This window comes from Choloepus didactylus, chromosome 7 (assembly GCF_015220235.1).
Source record: "Choloepus didactylus isolate mChoDid1 chromosome 7, mChoDid1.pri, whole genome shotgun sequence".
Classification (NCBI taxonomy): Eukaryota; Metazoa; Chordata; class Mammalia; order Pilosa; family Megalonychidae; genus Choloepus; species Choloepus didactylus.
Window position 1 is genome coordinate 53,687,747 of NC_051313.1, and position 21,917 is coordinate 53,709,663.

The following is a 21,917-nucleotide window of genomic DNA, read 5'->3' on the forward strand; positions in this document are numbered from 1 at the left end:
TCTACCACCTGCTGTTGAAGTCACAGGTTAACCTAAATGAGGTCCCCTTCCGATGAAGCAGTAGTCAAGGCACTTTTTATATCATATGTGCATTATAGAAGCTTTACGAAATAATAAAGTAACAGTTCATTAAATGGACTCTATGAAGTATCCCAGGCTTGCCCAGCCTCTTCCTGTTGCTATCGGATGGCACATCCAAGTGTAAATTCTGTCCTCATGTCTATACCCCAATGCACACTTCAGTTTGCATATGGTTGCAGACAATGGGAGTGCCTGAGACAGATGCCCAAATGTAACTAAACATCAGGAAATCACGGGAATCCGCTGCAGGAAAGTGAAACATTTTTCTTTGTCTGCTTTTGATGCTATTTCCCCCAAGACTACTAAATAGACGGTTGACAATGCAAAAATAGCTCTAGGATCAACAATTAAGCAGCCTGCTTTAGCCTACGGGATGAAACATTGTACAAAGGATGCATTTTTATAATTAAACTTTCATTTTATCACCTGATTTTCCTTGTAAAATTTCCTTAGAAGTTTTTTATAAGGTCTTCATCTTACAAAGAATTCTAAAACTATGTAGGATGCTCCTTCCCTATTAGGCAATTTCTTTTAACGAAAACGATAAATAATTTTGAGAAGTGTCAAAATAAGACTAACGGAAGTTTTAAAATATAGGAGAAATACCTTTAGACTAAATCTCATGCCTGATTGTCCATTTTTTCTTTGAATAATAATACTTACTATTTGCTACCTAGTTTAGCATGACATGCTAAACTAGGTAGCATTACTTATTTAAGTCTCATAGCAATTCTCCAAAGTTAATATTGTGTCTGGAAAAGCTGAGGAAACTAAGTCTCTGAGAGGTCACATCTATATCCAATTTTCTTGGCAAATAAGTTGCAGTGCTAAGATTAGAAACCAAGTCTGCCTGAGTTCAATGTCTGTGCTTTTTCCACCAAGACAAACTGATATAATATTTAGTGTAAAAGAAGGGAAAGAAAGCAGTGTTTTTATTGAGCAAGAATCCCCAGTTCTGAACCTGGAAATGAAAGTAGAGCCATAACTGAAAAGTTCATGAACATGAATTGACATATTCCTGAATTTAGTAGTTGGGAGGTGAGGGGTGGGGCAGGAGATCAGGAAGCATCATCACTGGACTAGGAACATTTTTTGATAAAACGAAGAATAGATTTGTTTTAATTTAACCTAATTCAACAGCACAAAGTAGTAATAAGCAGAGTGACTATAATATTGGAGGTATTCAATAAATGTCTGCTGAATCTTTGAATGAGTGAATTAATTAATTAATTACTATAAATAACAGCGACTACAGAAGCTACCACATTTAGGAGTGTTTACTATGTGCCAGGCGCCATCTCAGCAGTTCACTCATGTTTTCTCTTGCATCTTCACAACAATCTGCTGAATTTGGAATCATTATCCCCATTTTACAGACAAGGAAACCAAGACTCTCAAACATCAGATCACTTGTCCATAGTTACATAAGCAGGAAAGTGAGAGAGTCAGAATAAAAGCCAAAGATAATCTTATTCTACCTAAATAGCCCTGCCTGCATGAATTAATATTTCAAATCTAGAAAAAAATAAGAACATTAAAGTATCTTTGGTTATTAATGATTCTTTATAATACCCTCAAGGGAAAGCAGCACTCTGTACATAGAGAAGTATTCAGAAGAATTGTATTAAACATTATAAGAATGATTTAGTTCAGGTATATGGCAAACTGTCTTCACAGCAGTTAACACAACTGGAACATGGTGGCTAGAGAACATTGTTTCTAGAGAGCTTTAAAAACAAATTGCACTTACAATCTGTATAATTTTTCTTGGAGGCTGGAAAAATGGATGGATGACCTCTGGAGATACATTTAGAATGAAATTGTGTGGAATTGGAATTCGGTGGAAATTCTTCTAGAAATTCTTTTCCTGGAGGATAATACATCAGTTAGTGTAGGAACCTTAAAAGCTTTGTCTGAGAATGACCATAGCTTTCAATATCACATGAAGTATGTTTTATGCAATTGACTGTCATGGAAGATGCTTTCATGAGCCTTGAGTATTAATTTTCTATTAATTCAAGCTGGAAGAGGATTCATAGCATTCTGTGCAGAGAGGGAAAAAAAAACAAAACAGAAAAAAAAACATAGAAAGGAAAGACACTTTGCCATAAACAGCTTCTTTCAGAGAGGTTTCTGTTTTATTTTTCCTTTTCAGTGATACACTTTTCAACATAGGATTTGTTTCCATTTACTTACAAAAATTTTTGACAATTAGATCAACATTTAAAATCTAGTCACCTATTACTATAGTTACTTAAATTAATTAAATTATAAAATTAGCATAGAAGTTTGGATTATCTAAAAATAATTCCTATTGGTACTGTAATTATACTCTATGGTTTCTAGCACACATCAATTGGTCTGTTCAACCGTCATCTGTTACCAGAAAGATACATTTGATAGAATTTATAAAATAATATTTTGCCATTTTGAACTCTTTCTTTCCATTTAGAATTAAAAAATATTTGCCTTTTAAAATCATACTAAAAGTCAGTGTAAGAAATTCTGAGAATTTAACATACTATGACACTAGCTATTAAAGTCCTATTGAAACATCAGTTACTGGAGAGGGGAGCTAATACAGAAAATTGATATTATGTATCCTATTATGTATACAAACATCAAAACCTACAGTACCACTTCTTTTTTTTTTAATCTTCATTTTATTGAGATATATTCACATACCACGCAGTCATACAAAACAAATCGTACTTTCGATTGTTTACAGTACCATTACATAGTTGTACATTCATCACCTAAATCAATCCCTGACACCTTCATTAGCACACACACAAAAATAACAAGAATAATAATTAGAGTGAAAAAGAGCAATTGAAGTAAAAAAGAACACTGGGTAGCTTTGTCTGTTTGTTTCCTCCCCCTATTTTTCTACTCATCCATCCATAAACTAGACAAAGTGGAGTGTGGTCCTTATGGCTTTCCCAATCCCATTGTCACCCCTCATAAGCTACATTTTTATACAACTGTCTTCGAGATTCATGGGTTCTGGGTTGTAGTTTGATAGTTTCAGGTATCCACCACCAGCTACCCCAATTCTTTAGAACCTAAAAAGGGTTGTCTAAAGTGTGCGTAAGAGTGCCCACCAGAGTGACCTCTCGGCTCCTTTTGGAATCTCTCTGCCACTGAAGCTTATTTCATTTCCTTTCACATCCCCCTTTTGGTCAAGAAGATGTTCTCCGTCCCACGATGCCGGGTCTACATTCCTCCCTGGGAGTCATATTCCACGTTGCCAGGGAGATTCACTCCCCTGGGTGTCTGATCCCACGTAGCGGGGAGGGCAGTGATTTCACCTTTCAAGTTGGCTTAGCCAGAGAGAGAGGGCCACATCTGAGCAACAAAGAGGCATTTGGGAGGAGTCTCTTAGGCAAAACCATAGGGAGGCCTAGCCTCTCCTTTGCAGCAACCGTCTTCCCAAGGGTAAAACTTATGGTAGAGGGCTCAACCCATCAAATCACCAGTCCCCTATGTCTGTGGTCATGTTAGCAACCATCGAGGTGGGGCAGGCCAATACCCCTGCATTCTCTACAGGCTCCTCAAGGGGGCCCTACATCTTTTTTTTTCCCTTGTTTTTCTTTTTTTTTTTTAAACTTTCCCTTCTTTTTTAAATCAACTGTATGAAAAAAAAGTTAAAAAGAAAACAAACATACAATAAAAGAACATTTCAAAGAGACCATAACAAGGGAGTAAGAAAAAGACAACTAACCTAAGATAACTGCTTAACTTCCAACATGTTCCTACTTTACCCCAAGAAAGTTACATAATATAGCAACATTTCTGTGAACCTGTTCCTACCATATCCATCAGAAATCAACAGACCACAGTCACTCCTGGGCATCCCCAGAACATTAAATAGCTTATCTGTTCCCCTTGGATTATTGTTCCCCCTTCCTTAATTGCTCTCTACTGCTAGTTCCCCTACATTCTACATTATAAACCATTTGTTTTACATTTTTCAAAGTTCACATTAGTGGTAGCATATAATATTTCTCTTTTTGTGCCTGGCTTATTACGCTCAGCATTATGTCTTCAAGGTTCATCCATGTTGTCATATGTTTCACAAGATCGTTCCTTCTTACTGCCGCGTAGTATTCCATCGTGTGTATATACCACATTTTATTTATCCACTCATCTGTTGAAGGACATTTGGGTTGTTTCCATCTCTTGGCAATTGTGAATAATGCTGCTATGAACATTGGCATGCAGATATCTGTTCGTGTCACTGCTTTCCGACCTTCCGGGTATATACTGAGAAGTGCAATCGCTGGATCGAATGGTAACTCTATATCTAGTTTTCTAAGGAACTGCCAGACTGACTTCCAGAGTGGCTGAACCATTATGCAGTCCCACCAACAATGAATAAGAGTCCCAGTTTCTCCACATCCCCTCCAGCATTTGTAATTTCCTGTTTGTTTAATGGCAGCCATTCTAACCGATTTTAGATGGTATCTCATTGTGGTCTTAATTTGCATCTCTCTAATAGCTAGTGAAGTTGAACATTTTTTCATGTGTTTCTTGGCCATTTGTATCTCCTCTTCAGAGAACTGTCTTTTCATATCTTTTGCCCATTTTATAATTGGGCTGTCTGTACTATTGTCATTGAGTTGTAGGATTTCTTTATATATGCAAGATATCAGTCTTTTGTCAGATACATGGTTTCCAAAAATTTTTTCCCATTGAGTTGGCTGCCTCTTTACCTTTTTGAGAAATTCCTTTGAGGTGCAGAAACTTCTAAGCTTGAGGAGTTCCCATTTATCTATTTTCTCTTTTGTTGCTTGTGCTTTGGGCGTAAAGTCTAGGAAGTGGCCACCTAATACAAGGTCTTGAAGATGTTTTCCTACATTATCTTCTAGGAGTTTTATGGTACTTTCTTTTATATTGAGATCTTTGGTCCATTTTGAGTTAATTTTTGTGTAGGGGGTGAGGTAGGGGTCCTCTTTCATTCTTTTGGATATGGATATCCAACTCTCCCAGCCCCATTTGTTGAAAAGACCATTATGGCTGAGTTCAGTGACTTTGGGGGCCTTATCAAAGATCAGTCGGCCATAGATCTGAGGGTCTATCTCTGAATTCTCAAGTCGATTCCATTGATCTATATGTCTATCTTTGTGCCAGTACCATGCTGTTTTGGCAACTGTGGCTTTATAATAAGCTTCAAAGTCAGGGAGTGTAAGTCCTCCCACTTCGTTTTTCTTTTTTAGAGTGTCTTTAGCAATTCGAGGCATCTTCCCTTTCCAAATAAATTTGATAACTAGCTTTTCCAAGTCTGCAAAGTAGGTTGTTGGAATTTTGATTGGGATTGCATTGAATCTGTAGATGAGTTTGGGTAGAATTGACATCTTAATGACATTTAGCCTTCCTATCCATGAACATGGAATATTTTTCCATCTTTTAAGGTCCCCTTCTATTTCTTTTAGTAGAGTTATGTAGTTTTCTTTGTATAGGTCTTTTACATCTTTGGTTAAGTTGATTCCTAGGTACTTGATTTTTTTAGTTGCTATTGAAAATGATATCTTTTTCTTGAGTGTCTCTTCAGTTTGTTCATTTCTAGCATATAGAAACATTACTGACTTATGTGCATTAATCTTGTATCCCGCTACTTTGCTAAATTTGTTTATTAGCTCTAGTAGGTGTATCGTTGATTTCTCAGGGTTTTCTAGATATAAGATCATATCATCTGCAAACAATGACAGTTTTACTTCTTCTTTTCCAATTTGGATGCCTTTTATTTCTTTGTCTTGCCGGATTGCCCTGGCTAGCACTTCCAGCACAATGTTGAATAACAGTGGTGACAGCGGGCATCCTTGTCTTGTTCCTGATCTTAGAGGGAAGGCTTTCAGTCTCTCACCATTGAGTACTATGCTGGCTGTGGGATTTTCATATATGCTCTTTATCATGTTGAGGAAGTTTCCTTCAATTCCTACCTTTTGAAGTGTTTTTATCAAAAAGGGATGTTGGATTTTGTCAAATGCTTTTTCAGCATCTATTGAGATGATCAATTGATTTTTCCCTTTTGACTTGTTAATGTGTTGTAATACATTGATTGATTTTCTTATGTTGAACCATCCCTGCATGCCTGGAATGAATCCCACTTGGTCATGGTGTATGATTTTTTTAATGTGTCTTTGGATTCGATTTGCAAGTATTTTGTTGAGGATTTTTGCATCTATATTCATTAGGGAGATTGGCTGGTAGTTTTCCTTTTTTGTAGCATCTTTGCCTGGTTTTAGTATTAGATTGATGTTAGCTTCATAAAATGAGTTAGGTAGTGTTCCATTTTCTTCAATGTTTTGAAAGAGTTTGAGTAAGATTGGTGTCAGTTCTTTCTGGAAAGTTTGGTAGAATTCCCCTGTGAAGCCATCTGGCCCTGGGCATTTATTTGTGAGAAGATTTTTGATGACTGATTGGATCTCTGTGCTTGTGATGGGTTGGTTGAGGTCTTCTATTTCTCCTCTGGTCAGTCTAGGTTGTTCATATGTTTCCAGGAAATTGTCCATTTCTTCTACATTATCCAGTTTGTTGCCATACAGTTGTTCATAATATCCTCTTATAATTTTTTTAATTTCTTCAGGATCTGCGTTATGTCACCTTTTTCATTCATTATTTTGTTTATATGGGTCTTCTCTCTTTTTGATTTTGTCAGTCTAGCTAGGGGCTTGTCAATCTTGTTGATCTTCTCAAAGAACCAACTTTTGGTGATATTTATCCTCTCTATTGTTTTTTTGTTCTCTATGTCATTTATTTCTGCTTTAATCCTTGTTATTTCTTTTCTTCTACTTGGTTTAGGATTGGTTTGCTGTTCATTTTCTAGCTTCTTCAGTTGATCCATTAGTTCTTTGATTTTGCCTCTTTCTTCCTTTTTAATATATGCGTTTAGTGCTATAAATTCCCCCCTTACTACTGCTTTTGCTGCATCCCATAGGTTTTGGTATGTTGTGTTCTCATTTTCATTCGTCTCTATATATTTAGCAATTTCTCTTGCTATTTCTTCTTTAACCCACTGATTGTTTAGGAGTGTGTTGTTTAACCTCCAGGTATTTGTGAATTTTCTAAGTCTCTGATGGTTATTGACTTCTAATTGTATTCCAGTGTGGTCAGAGAATGTGCTTTGAATAATTTCAATCTTTTTAAATTTATTGAGGCTTGTTTTATGTCCCAGCATATGATCTATTCTGGAGAAAGTTCCGTGAGCACTAGAAAAGTATGTGTATCCTGGTGATTTGGGATGTAATGTCCTGTATACGTCTGTTAAATCTAATTCATTTATCAGATTGTTTAGGTTTTCAATTTCCTTATTGGTCTTCTGTCTGATTGATCTATCTATAGGAGAGAGTGATGTGTTGAAGTCTCCCACAATTATTGTGGAAAGATCAATTGCTTCCTTTAGTTTTGCTGGTGTTTCTCTCATGTATTTTGTGGCACCTTGATTGGGTGCATAGACATTTACGATTGTTATTTCTTCTTGCTGAATTGCCCCTTTTATTAGTATGTAGTGGCCTTCTTTGTCTCTCAAAACATCCCTGCATTTGAAGTCTATTTTATCTGAGATTAATATTGCTACACCTGCTTTCTTTTGGCTGTAGCTTGCATGAAATATTTTTTTCCATCCTTTCACTTTCAGTTTCTTTGTGTCCCTGTGTCTAAGATGAGTCTCTTGTATGCAACATATTGATGGTTCATTTTTTTTGATCCATTCTGCAAATCTATATCTTTTAATTGGGGAGTTTAATCCATTTACATTCAATGTTATAACCATGAAGGCATTTCTTGAATCAGCCATCTTATCCTTTGGTTTATGTTTGTCATATTTTTCCCCTCTGTCTATTAATATCCTTTATTGTACCCATACCGAATCTCTTTAGTACTGAACCTTTCTCCAAGTCTCTCTGTCCTTTCTTTGTTTCTCTGTGTGTAGGGCTCCCTTTAGTATCTCCAGTAGGGCAGGTCTCTTGTTAGCAAATTCTCTCAGCATTTGTTTGTCTGTGAAAAATTTAAGCTCTCTCTCAAATTTGAAGGAGAGCTTTGCTGGATAAAGTATTCTTGTCTGGAAATTTTTCTTACTCAGAATTTTAAATATATCGTGCCACTGCCTTCTTGCCTCCATGGTGGCTGCTGAGTAGTCACTACTTAGTCTTATGCTGTTTCCTTTGTATGTGGTGAATTGCTTTTCTCTTGCTGCTTTCAGAACTTGCTCCTTCTCTTCTGTGTTTGACAGTGTCATCAGTATATGTCTCCGAGTGGGTTTATTTGGATTTATTCTATTTGGAGTTCGCTGAGCATTTATGATTTGTGTATTTATGTTGTTTAGAAGATTTGGGAAGTTTTCCCCAACAATTTCTTTGAATACTCTTCCTAGACCTTTACCCTTTTCTTCCCCTTCTGGGACACCAATGAGTCTTATATTTGGACCTTTCATATTATCTATCATATCCCTGAGGTCCATTTCGATTTTTTCAATTTTTTTCCCCATTCTTTCTTTTATGCTTTCATTTTCCATTCTGTCATCTTCCAGGTCACTGACTCATTGTTCAACTTCCTCTAGTCTTGTACTATGAGTGTCCAGAATCTTTTTAATTTGGTCAACAGTTTCTTTAATTTCCATAAAATCATCCATTTTTTTATTTAGTCTTGCAATGTCTTCTTTATGCTCTTCTAGGGTCTTCTTGATTTCCTTTGTCTCCCGTACTATGGTCTCATTGTTCATCTTTAGTTCTTTGAGTAGCTGCTCTAGGTGATGTGTCTCTTCTGGTCTTTTGATTTGGGTGCTTGGGCTTGGGTTATCCATATCGTCTGGTTTTTTCATATGCTTTATAATTTTCTGTTGTTTTTGGCCTCGTGGCATTTGCTGAACTTGATAGTGTTCTTTTAGAATTTGTAGACCAATTGAAGTCCTTATCTCTAATTTCTCAGATCTACAGCTTCGTGGAGTACACTTTCTCTAACTAACCAGCAGGTGGCGTCCACGAGCCACCTGTTCTCCACAAGCCAGTTCTTCCCTGCTTAGCCTTTTTGGTGAGTGGGGGAGTGAGTCTTGTGGGGTCCAATTGGTGTACCAAGCTTGCGTGTGTAGTTGGTGTTGCCTGCCCTGTATATGGGGCGTGTTTCTGGGCAGTCAGGGAGGGAGGGTGGCCCTAACAATCAAATCTTCCTGGTGATCCTAGAGTTTTAAAGCTGCTGCAATAGTCTAATCCTTCAGTTCAGTCCTGCCACAGTTTGTCTCTGCCACTGACCCACAAGTCCTTGGTATTGGAGTATGGTTCCTGAGACTTGCAAGTGGGCCCCTCTTCCAGGCTGTGCACCCCGGGTCCTCTGTTGAGGGATGACTGTGCTATGTCACAGGTGAGTGCCGTCCCCCCAGGGCAGTTCTGGGCTGCTGGGCTGTGTAGGGAGGCTCCCAGTCTGCTGAAATGATGGCTGAATGGGGCTTTGTTAATTCACACTGCTCCACCTTCCCAACTCTGGGACAATCAGCTGAGGTTGCAGGGAAGGCTAATGTCCATGCCCAGTTTTGTGGTGTGTGCCTGTTATTTGAAGCACTTCCGTCACACTGGGTTGTCTGGGGCAGCTCTGGGCTATGGGGCTGGCGATGGGCAGGAGTGTTTCCTGTCCACCAGGATGATGGCTGTGAGTGGACACCCCCCTTTTCTTGGGAAGTTGTGGTGTTTAGTGAATTTTCTCAGCCACTGGATTATTGCCTTTTGTCTCAGAGCTCTCTTAGTTCTGCTCTTGACTTGACCTGTCCAAATTGCAAGTCTTTGAAGCTTTCTGTATTGGGCTTCTTAGAGTAATTGTTTTAGAAAAAGAAAAAAGGATTAAAAAAAAAAAAAAAAAGGGCCCTCCTCAGAGATCTAATGGGTTATTGAAATGCTAAGAGACAAAGCTACCAGGGCCATTAAGGAAAGGTCCACAGGGCAGAGAGATCAGCTTTTCTTCGGGATTTGCATATGCGCCTCAGGGCCTGAGCTCTGCCCTTCCCCTTTCTATGTTCACCAGAACTCCAAAAATCCTCCGCTTGTATTTTGGAGTTTTTGGTGTTGTTTTTTTTCTATGCCTGTCTCCTCTCTGCTGGGCTGGCTGCTCTCAGATTCTCTGGTGTCTGGTCTCAGTCTATCTATGGTTGGAGTTTGGATCAGTAGAATGAGTTTCCAATAAGGGCTGCCACTGCAGTTCTCCCTTCTCCTTCCCGGAGCTGACAGCCCCTCCTCCCACGGGACTGAGCCTGGCAGGGAGGGGCGCAGGTCCCCTGGCCACAAAAACTTACAGATTTCGCTGATCTCAGCAGTTCCACGTTTTCATGAGTGTTGTATGAAGTATGCCCAAAGTCAGATTGCTCTGTGGTGTCCAGTCCATGCAGTTCCTGGCTTTCTACCTACTTTCCTGGAGGAGTAACTAAAACATACAGCTCAGCAGTCCGCCATCTTGCCCCGCCCAGTACCACTTCTTAATTTTCAGAGAAGTTGGAGATCACTACATGTGCTGGTTTGGATGTATTACATCCTCCCAAATGCCATGTTCTTTGATGTAATCTTGTGGGGACAGATGTATTTAGTGTTGATCAGATTGTAATTCTTTGAGCGTTTCCATGGAGATGTGACCCACCCAACTGTAGGTGATAATTCTGATTGCATAATTTCCATGCATGTGTCGCCCCACCCATTCAGTGTGGGCCTTGATTAGTTTACTAGAGCACTATATAAGCTCAGACAGAAGTGAGCTTGCTACAGCCAAGAGGGACACTTTGAAGAAAGCAATGGAGATGAGAGAATAGCTGTAGCTGAGACAGATATTTTGAAGATGGCCATTGGAAACTGATGCAGACATTTTGGAGAACACCATTTTGAAATGCAACCTGGGAGTAAGCAGATGCCAGCCACGTGCTTTCCCAACTAACAGAGATTTTCTGGGCGCCATTGGCCATCCTCCAGTGAAGGTACCTGATTGTTGCTGCATTACCTTGGACACTTTAGGGCCTTAAGACTGTAACTGTGTAACCAAATAAACTCCCTTTTATAAAACCAGTCCATTTCTGGTGTTTTGCATTCCCGCAGCATTAGCAAACTGGAACACTATGTTCAAATAAGACTTTCCCTGTCTTACTTCCTATTATAACCTTGGTAACAACAATAGTGTCTCAATGAAGTAAATGTTCAATTAATTTTTGTTCAGTGAATTAGTTTTAAAAACTTGGCAAAAAGCTACTTTGCTGATTAATTATATGGCTTCCCAGTAACTAAAATCATAGTAAAGTTGCTCAAACCATGGGCTTCTTTACATGTCATCATAAAAATGTCTGATATTGTGGTTTCTTTATAAGTAAATGTGCCTCAGTCAATTATTTTGAAGACAACTAAGGACTTTTATTTTGTAAAAATATAGCAAAACAATCTTTTCAGGTAAACGAGTGATTTTGTCCACATATCCTCAAAAAATCTGAACCATTTCATTAGTCATACTGTGAAGCCTGGGTGATTAGTTTGGAGTTTTCAATTCTACATATTACCTTGACAGTGTTATAAAATTCTGTTAGAACTAATCTCCTGGAATTTGCAAAAGTTAACAATTATTCCAGGTCTTAGGCTTAATCATTTCTATTGCTCTGTCTCATATATGGTCAATGAAAATATTTATATGTTCTTTTTTATCATTTACAAAGCATTTTCACAGGTACCATCTCATTTTGATACAGAACAATCTTGTGAGAAAAGTCAACCAAGCTTTACTCTTCTCCATTTAAAAACCACAATATGCTGTATAAAATGTTAATTACTTTATATTTTGTTGCTACTTTACAAATGGGGAAATAGGAGCTTAGAAAGTAAGAAACTGACTCCCAATTAAAATGCAAATAGGTGACAGAAGATGGTCTTAAACTTGGCTTTTCAGACTCCAAATCTCTCAATTCCCCTCTGCCTACAGTTTCTTTTCCTCATGTATCCTAAACAGTATAATCTATTTTCAAAAGTACCAAATGTTACATGTAAGACTACTCTCCAGCTCAGAAACCTTCTGCAGCTCACCATTAACCATAGGATAAAGTCTAAAGAAACCACATTCTTCCTGAAGCAGATGCTATCATACGCCTCCAAGCCTGAAGCCCAACATGCATCCCCAGACAGTCACTCTGATTTACTTCCTGCCTTTTAATCAAGCTGATATCCCTTCACCTGAATTTTCCCTAGTGCCACATTCCTCTTGGGTCCTTACAGATGTCAGTGGTACATTTTCTTTAAGATTCAACTCAATCTTACTCCTTTGAGAGCACCACTTTCATCACTACCTAGTTGGTCATCTTTTCTCTTATGAATTCTATAGGACCTTGGTTTGCACCACATATTGATTACTGAATCTAAACTTATTGCATTGCTATTTATTACTATTTATGGTACACAAATAGACTCTAAGCTGCCTTAAGTCTCTTCAGGAGAAGTAGAAGTTGAAAAAACACTTGCTGATTTGATAAATGAGCTGTTTATTTTTAAAGCAATGTTGTCCAGCACATTACTGAATAGTCCTATAATGGCTCATCTTTTATAAAGCAGTCTGTTTCTTCCATTGTTATCAGTTATAAAATGAGGGCATCTTCTGCTGTTGGGAAAGGATTTTAAGCAATGGAATTTTAAGGCAGTCAAAATTTTAAAATGGCCTAGCTTATAGACAAAGCTCTTAGAAACATAAAATGTTTTATAGTATTCAAAATATTTAAAATGGTTTTAAATAATCATAAAACAAAAATAGCTGCAAGTAAAATATATTAGAATAACAGAAAATAGAGCTGTCTTATACCTGGTGAGATCAAATTAAAATTTTGACATTTACAACTCAATGCTTAAAGAAATTATATCTAAGATAATTTTTTGTATTTACCATTTTTTGTAGTTTTATCATCTCTTGAATTTATTGGCCTTTTTCTAATTGGCTTAATTATAATATTATATTGTTACACAGTGGTACCTCACTTTTTCCCTTGGCATGGAAGAATGATAGATCTGAAAGCAAATGTGTAAAATTTCCAATCCATGCAATGCAAGTGCTCCAGTGTTGGGAATAACCAGAAAGAAAGAGGAATATTTCCCCTTTTCCCTACTTGATGAAACTGTTAAATAAGATGAGACTCCACTTACCCAGGATGTGATTGCTAACTTCATGAGCGAACTTGACTATTTATGGTGTCCAGTTGTTTGGTCAAACACTGGCCTGGTTGTTGCTGTGGAGGTATTTCGTAGATGGGACTAGCATTTACAATCAGTTAACCTCAATTAAAGAGATTACCCTGGATAATGTGTTTGGGCCTCATCCAATCAGTTGTAGGCCTTAAAAAGCAAAGAATTAAGGATTCCAGAAGGAAAAAGAATTCTCCTCAAAATTATACCCTCCTGTCCTCTCTGAGTTTCCAGTCTACTGGCCTCCCCTACAGATGTCGTACTCAAGACATCAAAATCACTCTTACCGTACTTTCCAGCTCACCAGTCTTGCCAGCCCCCACAATTACATGAACCAATACCTTAAAATAAATCTCTTAAAGATATTTCCTATTGGTTCTGTTTCTCTGGAGAACCCTGCCTGATACACAGGAGTATAAAATAATTACTTACCAAGGCTGGAAAAAGTGCTGACTGTTCTTGGATATTAAGTGGTTAAGGAACATGCCATGAGCCATAGTAGGGTTTTCAAGCAAGCAGCTAAGGCATGATCTAGAAAGTCCTTGGGGCCAAGGAGTTAATTCTTGTCAAGTGAGCAATCCATTAATTCCTCAGGTTCATAATTAAATTATCTAAATTTCCGGTTAATAAGTAATACCTATATTTTCCTTTTCCTTTTCCTTGGAGCCTGTTTCCCTCCTTCCATGAACACACAAGTCTGCATTAGCAGAAACTGAATCAGTGCTCCCCTCCTTATCCTCAGTACATAGCTACATATTTGCTATACAATAGATAATTTAATTTTTAAAATGGCCAGAAACACAAACTTCTTTTGATTCTAAATATCTTTGTTAATTTTATACGTATGTTGCCTCTGTCTTGTTAAGATGCAACACTTAATAAAGTCACTGTATATGTACTCATTGGTATGATATCATCCATATATATGTACAGACTATTTACACATTAAATATTTCAAAAGAATAATCACAATTGTGACCCAGAGTATTTTACTGATGTATGTGTAATCATGTTGACACTTTGTCTATTTCAACCTTTTCAGATATTAAGGTGGTTTTTTGCATGTCATTTATGTATATCCAAGCTATGCTGAATATACTAATTATTGATTTTCCATTCTATTAAATTTCCTTTTTTTCCTAAGCTAAAAATCATTTGAAAATTCTGTCTCCATCTTGATAGTTCTCCAACTGTGCTTCTCTTTTTTCATGGGCAGAATCCTCAAACAATATTTCCTGGTATGGTAGACTGAAGTCCAAGTTCTTCACCCCTCCCTGTATCTCCCTACCCCCTTTGCCATGTAACTTCAGAGTCACACCCATTAGAGGTGGAGTGCACTTTTCTGCTTTGACCTTGTACTTGGTCATTTACTAGTGTTGGCCAAAGAAATGCGAACAGAAGTGGCAGTTTGCCAATTCTCACCCTGGGCTGCAAGAGGCATAATGTGTTTCCTGTCTTCTTCCCTGCACTTTTATTTTTAAATTTCATTTTATTGAGATTGCTCACATACCTTACAGTCATCACAGTGCACAGTCAATTGTCCATGGTACCATCATACAGCTGTGCATCCATTATTCCAGGAAAAAAATAAAAACAAAAAAGAAAATTCAAATCCTCCCATACCCCTAACAAAGGAAAGATAGTATTAAACTAAGGTACAACAAAAGAGTCAGACAATCTCACCAATGCCAAGAGTCCCATATCCCTCCCATGTCCCCCTCTTATAGGCATTTAGTTTTGTTATATTGCCTTTGTTACATTAAAGGAAGCATAATACCATGTTTCTGCTGATTATAGTTTCTAGTTTGCATTGACCATATTTTTCGCCCAATACCATCCCATTTTTAACACCTTGCAAGGCTGGCATTCATTTGTTCCCCCTAGTGTAAAAACATATTTGCCCATTTTATCACAATTGTTGAGCACTCTAGGTTTCACTGAGTTATACAGTCCCAGTCTTTATCTTTCCTCTTTCCTTCTGATGTCCCACATGCTCCTAACCTTCCCCATTCAACCATACTCACGGTCATCTTTGTTCAGTGTACTTACATTGTTGTGCTACCATCACCCAAAATTGTGTTCCAAGCTTCTCACTCCTGTCTTTTCCTTTCTGTCTATAGTGCTCCCTTTAGTATTTCCTGTAGTGCTAGTATTTTGTTCACAAAGTCTTTCATTGTCTATCTGTCAGAGAATATTTAAAACTCTCCCTCATATTTGAAGGACAGTTTTACCGGATATAGGATTCTTGGTTGGTGGTTTTTCTCTTTCTGCATCTTCTGATCTGCATCTAACACACCACTTCCTTCTTGCCTCCATGGTTTCTATTGAGAAATCTGCACATAGTCTTATCAAGCTTCCTTTGTATGTGATGGATCGCTTTTCTCTTGCTGCTTTCAGGATTCTCTTTTTGTCTTTGACATTTGATAATCTGATTATTAAGTGTTTTGGCATAGTTCTAGTCATATCAATTCTGTTAGGGGTATGCTGTGCTTCTTGGAACTGTAATTTTATGTCTTTTACAAGAGATGGAAAATTTTCATTGATTATTTCCTCCATTATTTCTTCTGCCCCTTTTCCCTTCTCTTCTCTTTCTGGGACACCCATGACACACACATTCATGAACTTCATGTTGTCATTCAATTCCCTGAGACATTGCTCATATTTTTCCATTCTTTTCCCTATCTGTTCTTTTGTGGGTAGGATTTCAGGTGTCTTGTTCTCCAGTTCCTGAATGTTTTCTTCTGCTTTTTGAGATCTGCTCTTGTATGTCTCCATTGTGTTTTCCATCTCTTGTGTTGTGCCTTTCATTTTCATAGGCTCTGCCAGTATTTTTTTCAAACTTTCAATTTCTACCTCATGTTCACCCAGTGTTTTCTTTATATCCTTGATCTAGTTTACCATATCTTCCCTGAACTCATTTATTTGGCATATTTAACATATTTCTTTGAAAATCTTTAATTGATTGTTTCATTAAAGTGAAACAATATCTCAACTGTCTTAACTGAGTTGTAAGTTTGTTTTTTTGACTGGGCCATATCTTTGTTTTTCCTATTGTAATTTGTAGTTTTCTGTTGTCTAGGCCTCTGGTTTCCTTAGTCACTCCAATCAGATTTTCCTGGACCAGAAAGGGTTCAGGTATCAGAATAGGGTTATATTCAGGGTGTATCTTAGAAGAATGACAGGCTTTCCTGTGAGGTCTCTAGCTGCTGTGCTTTTCCTAACCTGCCCAGCAGGTGGTGCCTGTCAGCCTGTTGCTCCTGACTGGTGTAATGAGGTGTGTCCCCTTTAGTTTATGTTTTGGCTGTTTTCCCCTGGGGTCTGGGGTCTGAGTTCTGAAGGAAAGGTGGGCCCTAGAGCTGGGCCCTACCTCTTTCCTCTTAGGGAAGATACATCCCCTAGGAAGTTATCATCTGCATTTGAATTGGTGCTTCTGTTATCTCCACCCATGTCTGGGTCAGAGTGCTGTGAACTGAAAATGGCTGAGGCTCTCTTCACTGAACCACTCAGGTTGAGAAAGAGAGAAAGGGAAAGAAAGCCCCTTTTCAGAGTCAGTTCATGGCCCCCCAGTTTTGCCCATCAGTCAGAGAGAGCCCCTGGTCTTTCTGACTCTTTAAGGTTGGTCATGTCTAAAAGCCTCTGTCTGCTTGTTAGGAGTTTTGTCTATGTTTGTAGCTTGTACAGCAGCCACATTTGTTAATTAAAACACTAGTTGGGCCTGGGCTGACCTATATTTGCTGGCTCTTGGAGTGCTGGTTTCTCCTACAGCGAGGGCTTACAGCTCAGCCTGCCATGGGGGGAAGGGAGTCCGGGCGCAGTTCTGCAGTTTTTACTATATTCACTGGCTCTGGGAATGCTGGTTTCTCCTACAGTGAGGGCTTACAGCTCTCCCTGATGTGGGGAGAGGGGACTCCCAGCATGGTTCTGCAGTTTTTACTTACAGATTTTATGCTGCAGTCTCAGCCATTCCACCCAATCCAGGTTGGTGTACGATGTGTGGACAGTCATGGTTGTCCTCTAGCAGTTGTTCCAGATTATTTACTTGTTGCCCCTGGTTGCTTGTTAGTTGTTCCAGGGAACTAACGAAATTCCAGTCCTCTCTATGCCGCCATCTTGCCCCTCTCCTCTGCACTTTTGCCATTACCAGGAAGTGCTTCCTTTGGGGAGCTGCTACTGTCCCCCAGCCTGGGCCCAGAATTAATTCAACTGGACCATACCTGAATACAACCCACATCAAAGAGCTGAGTTCAGAGCATCACACAAGCCAAAGGGTCGAGGAGTTGCCATCGTTCCTGGGCCTGGCAGTGACTTTGAATCCTGAAGAAGAGACTGATGATGGGGCCATAGCCATCATCCCAGGCATTTCCTGTGGGGGCAGCTACGTATGCCTCTGTGTTTGCAGTCAAAAAAAAATAAAGCAGATGTCTTTGTTTGCAGTCAAAAAAAATGCAGAGCCAAACATCCAAAGTCAGCCTAGATCAGCCACCTCCAGCCACCCCCAGTCACCCTGCAGGTATGTGAGTAAAATTGGGTGGGCACTGTGTGAGCCACTGAGTTTTGAGGTAGCATGTTATACTGCAGCACTATAGTGCTTACAGCACCTCTTGATATCATTCAGAATCCTGCTGCTGAAATATAGGCAGATAGATAGCTAGCTTCTACCCAGTAAGACTTGAGGGCAGCCTAAAGTGAAGATTGAAGGAGCAAGCCCAGGTATGAGGTATGTTGTTTCTGCAGCTGCTAATGCTGTTAGTCCCGTAAGTGTTCATTTGCAGGCAGTAGCAACAAGTGATTTTCCACAAAACAATGTGTTTGTATAGTTGGCTATTTCTTGCTTTGTGGCATTCAAGCCTGTTGTACTGGCCCTCCAGTAATTCTGTAAACTAATTGATACCCTCAAATAAACACTTTTCCATTAATTAACTAGAGCAGATTTTGTTCTCTGCAACTAAATCTTGAAAAAGGACAGTAATTAAATTGACTTCTCTTTTACTTAAATTTTGATTTGGGTTATTATCCTATTTTTGTTGTTTATTTTAATTTTTTCTTTTTAGGTAGTGAAAGACCACTCAGATAACCTGAATCCAAGGTCTAACTCTACTTCTTATCAATTATTCTGTCTTGGGCAGGTTGTTTAATCTCCCCAACCCCACTTTTTTCATCTGTAAAATGTGGAAAATAACTAACCTGGAACTTCTAAGAAGCACTGTTAAAAATAACAGGTGATATTATTAAAAGTCACTTTATTTTTTAAACAAGGTTAGGATAAATCTACACATATATATGTATATACTTACATATGCACATATGTAAATATATATGCACGAATACATATGTATATACAATCCTATACATACAGAAATTTTAGCTTTTTAAAAATAAGTAAAACTCACAGCTACCAGAATACGATAATGGTTTACTGTCACTATCAGTTCTAATCCACTGGAAAAAAATATGACCTGTGGGTTTGTTTATATTGCAAGTCTGTTTCCAATTAAGGGAACTTCCATCACAGTTTACGATCTCAGCTACTATGAGGTCTATTCTATGCTTTCTGGTTTTAGCTACGCAAAGGGTATTTTTACTAAACATTGTATAAGAAATAATTCATTCACCAGAGAACAGTTAAATATCCATGATATTTAATGTCAAACTTTTTCTTGGCTTACCATAACAAGGCATTTAAAAGTGATTGAGCTTTTTAATGTGTTTCTAATCACATTTATCAAATAATCCACAAGTACTCACTTACCAAAAGAAAAAAATGCATGCTCGATTTAGAATAAATGAGAAAAAGTCATGGATAATGAAACACTGTTTGAATGATTTTAGGTAAGGAAAAGAAAAGCCTTAGAGATGACTTTTGGATTTTGATTTCCTTATTAATATTCACTCTTCTTCAATAGTAAGTGGCTGCAAATGGCTAAAATTAATAATTAAACTTATATCTTGTGTGATAACTTGTGAATACACCTAGGAAACAGTTCCAAAGACCTGAAAACATAAACTGCTCATAAGTAATTAAAGGAAATAATATTTTTAATCTTTTTTTCATTTATGTAACTTTCCAGAGGGAAGGAAACATAAATGGCAGTAATTTTCAGCTTAGTTACACTGGAACCCATTTAAAAAGTTATGTAGGAAAATAGAAACTGGAAACAAAAATATACTGCTTTTTTGCCAAGTGCGAGAGTGATGCCATACCCCTGCTAATCGTTAGCCCAATGCAAAGTACCTAGTGATTACCCATTCAGCCAAACTCCAGAGAGCCTGATTCTGTGCCCAGCACGTAAATGCTCGGGGAAAAGTGGAACAAGTAGATGAGGTCCTCTTGCTCTTAAGTAGCTTACATTTCAATGGGGAGAGACAGACAGTAAGCATGTAAACAAGTATATAAATTTAAATACTAAAAGTGTTTTGATGAAAATAAAGTCAGTGATCACTACAGAGAGTAACTGGCAGCAGTCGTTAGGCTAGTTAAGGAAGGGCTCCTTTGAGAGGGTGATGTTTGAGATAAGACAAATGACTCTGGCAGATATAAACAGTACAGTACTTATTTCTGCTGTAGAAATGGCTCTCTAGTGGAAAACTAACATTTGGTTGAAACCACCTTCACTCAAAAGAAATTTGTCCAAGACTTGGACAGAGGGATGGGAGGGATGGCCAGAAATAAATATGAATGTTTAAAAGCTGGTACAAATACCTAAAATTCTGAAATATGGACAACCATGCTTGGGCTCTGGAATCAGACAGACCTGAGTTTAAAGCTTGACGCCATCACAGGGCACAGAGTGGTCCTGGGCAAGTCATTTCATTTCTCTGATTGTACCTACCTTATAGACTTAGAGTCAATGAGAGAGCAAAAACTACCTATTCATATAAAGTCTGCAAATCCTGCATTGCTGTAAAGTGATAAGGTTAGTTAAGTTTTAAACAAAAGCCAAGTGACAAGTAGGATTTAGATTTGATATGGGATTCAACAGAAAGCTTAAATAGATAGAGCCTGTAGTCTCCTTCTGGCTGTAGTTTTGAATATAGCTGCCATAACAGTACATCATCAGGTCTAATGGCCCTTGCTTTATAGAAGAACTATTAGTTAAGAATGGTAGTTAATTGCCACAAAGGGAGGAATCTCCCAGCCAATTTCACCCATGTTGGTAACAGCTTTTTATGTTAGTTTAACTAAAAAAAAAAAAAAAAACTCTTCATTATTTGAAAGATTTCACCTCAAAGCATCTTTCGAGTCGTACTATATGCATTTAGATTAAGAGAAAACAGCTAGCCTTAATCTTGCAAACCAATGTAACACAATAAATTCTAGCTATTTTAAATTCTGGCTCATGTAACTTTAATATAGCCTGTAGCTAATCTCCAGTTTTAAGATCACTGCGGCTAATGAAAATATATGACTCAGAAAAAGTTTTAGAAACCACATTTGTCTGTAGTTCCAGGATCTAGGAGGAGAAGCATTGTTTTTACTTTTAAAAATAATAAGATCTGATTTGCAAGTAACCTAAACAGAAAATAGACAGTATCTTAAAAGTTTTGTTAAGAAAATAATTTCCAAAACTGTGGAAAGTACCATAGTTGTCAATATCCTTCCACATTACTACATTGATATCTTTTTGTAGACTTAAAATCAGTAAAATACAAACTCTAGAGTAAGAAATTATTTAAATCCCATTACATAATTACTGAGTAGTAATTATGAGGAAAGAAGAGCTCTAGTGGACTAAAAGATGAGAAAGTACTCTCAGGGATTTGATAATCTAGGTTAGAAAGCAGAAAGCAATGAAAAAGGGGAATTCTGTCTTTGATTCCAGAAAGCAAATGGGGAGAGCTGTTTCACTCTCTCTGAGGGAGTCGTGGCAGTGAAATCACCAGAGTCTCTTCAATGTTAAAGTGACTTGGAATTCTTAGTGCACTCTAGCCAATGGTTTGATTCCAGGATGAAAACTTGGGCCTTTGGACCCCACAGTGCTTTTCCGAAAGTCGTAATGAGGACCCTGCCTTCTCTACTTCATTGGGGAACTTACAAGTGAGTCTTTTAAATGACACTCTCTAGACTTAAACACCAGAGCAGCAGAAGCAGTCACAGGAATATTATTTTTCAGCTTCTGGGAACCTACAAACTAAACCCCAGCCTTCTCTATCTTCTTATAACACCTACTGCAGAAGCCACAGCAAGCAGCTTTTATTCAATTTCCTACTCAATTCCTGGTTTTATATTTATGTAAGTAACATGTGACTAACACCTTAACTGCAGCTAAAAAACAAAGTTATTTCTTACTGATAAGGTTAATAGGAATTTTAAACCAATTTTATTGGGGTATAATTTGTAAAAATTTAAATGCATCAAGTTTAGGTATACAATCATTTCCTAAGTTTTGACAAATTTATTCCCTGATAACCATCATCACATCAAGATACAGATTATTTCCTCTTTAATCAATTGGTTTATTATTTTCTTAGGATTAATTACTAGGAGTTGGGGTTTGGAGTGAGAGGGCCATACATTTTTAAAGCTTTCAATACATATTGTCAAACTGCCTTCCAGAAAGTTGATACAATTAACCCTGCTCTCAGTTGTGTATAAGAATACTAAATTTAGAGAAGAGGGCATTGCCTTTTTGGCAATACATTGTCCCTTCCAATGACATC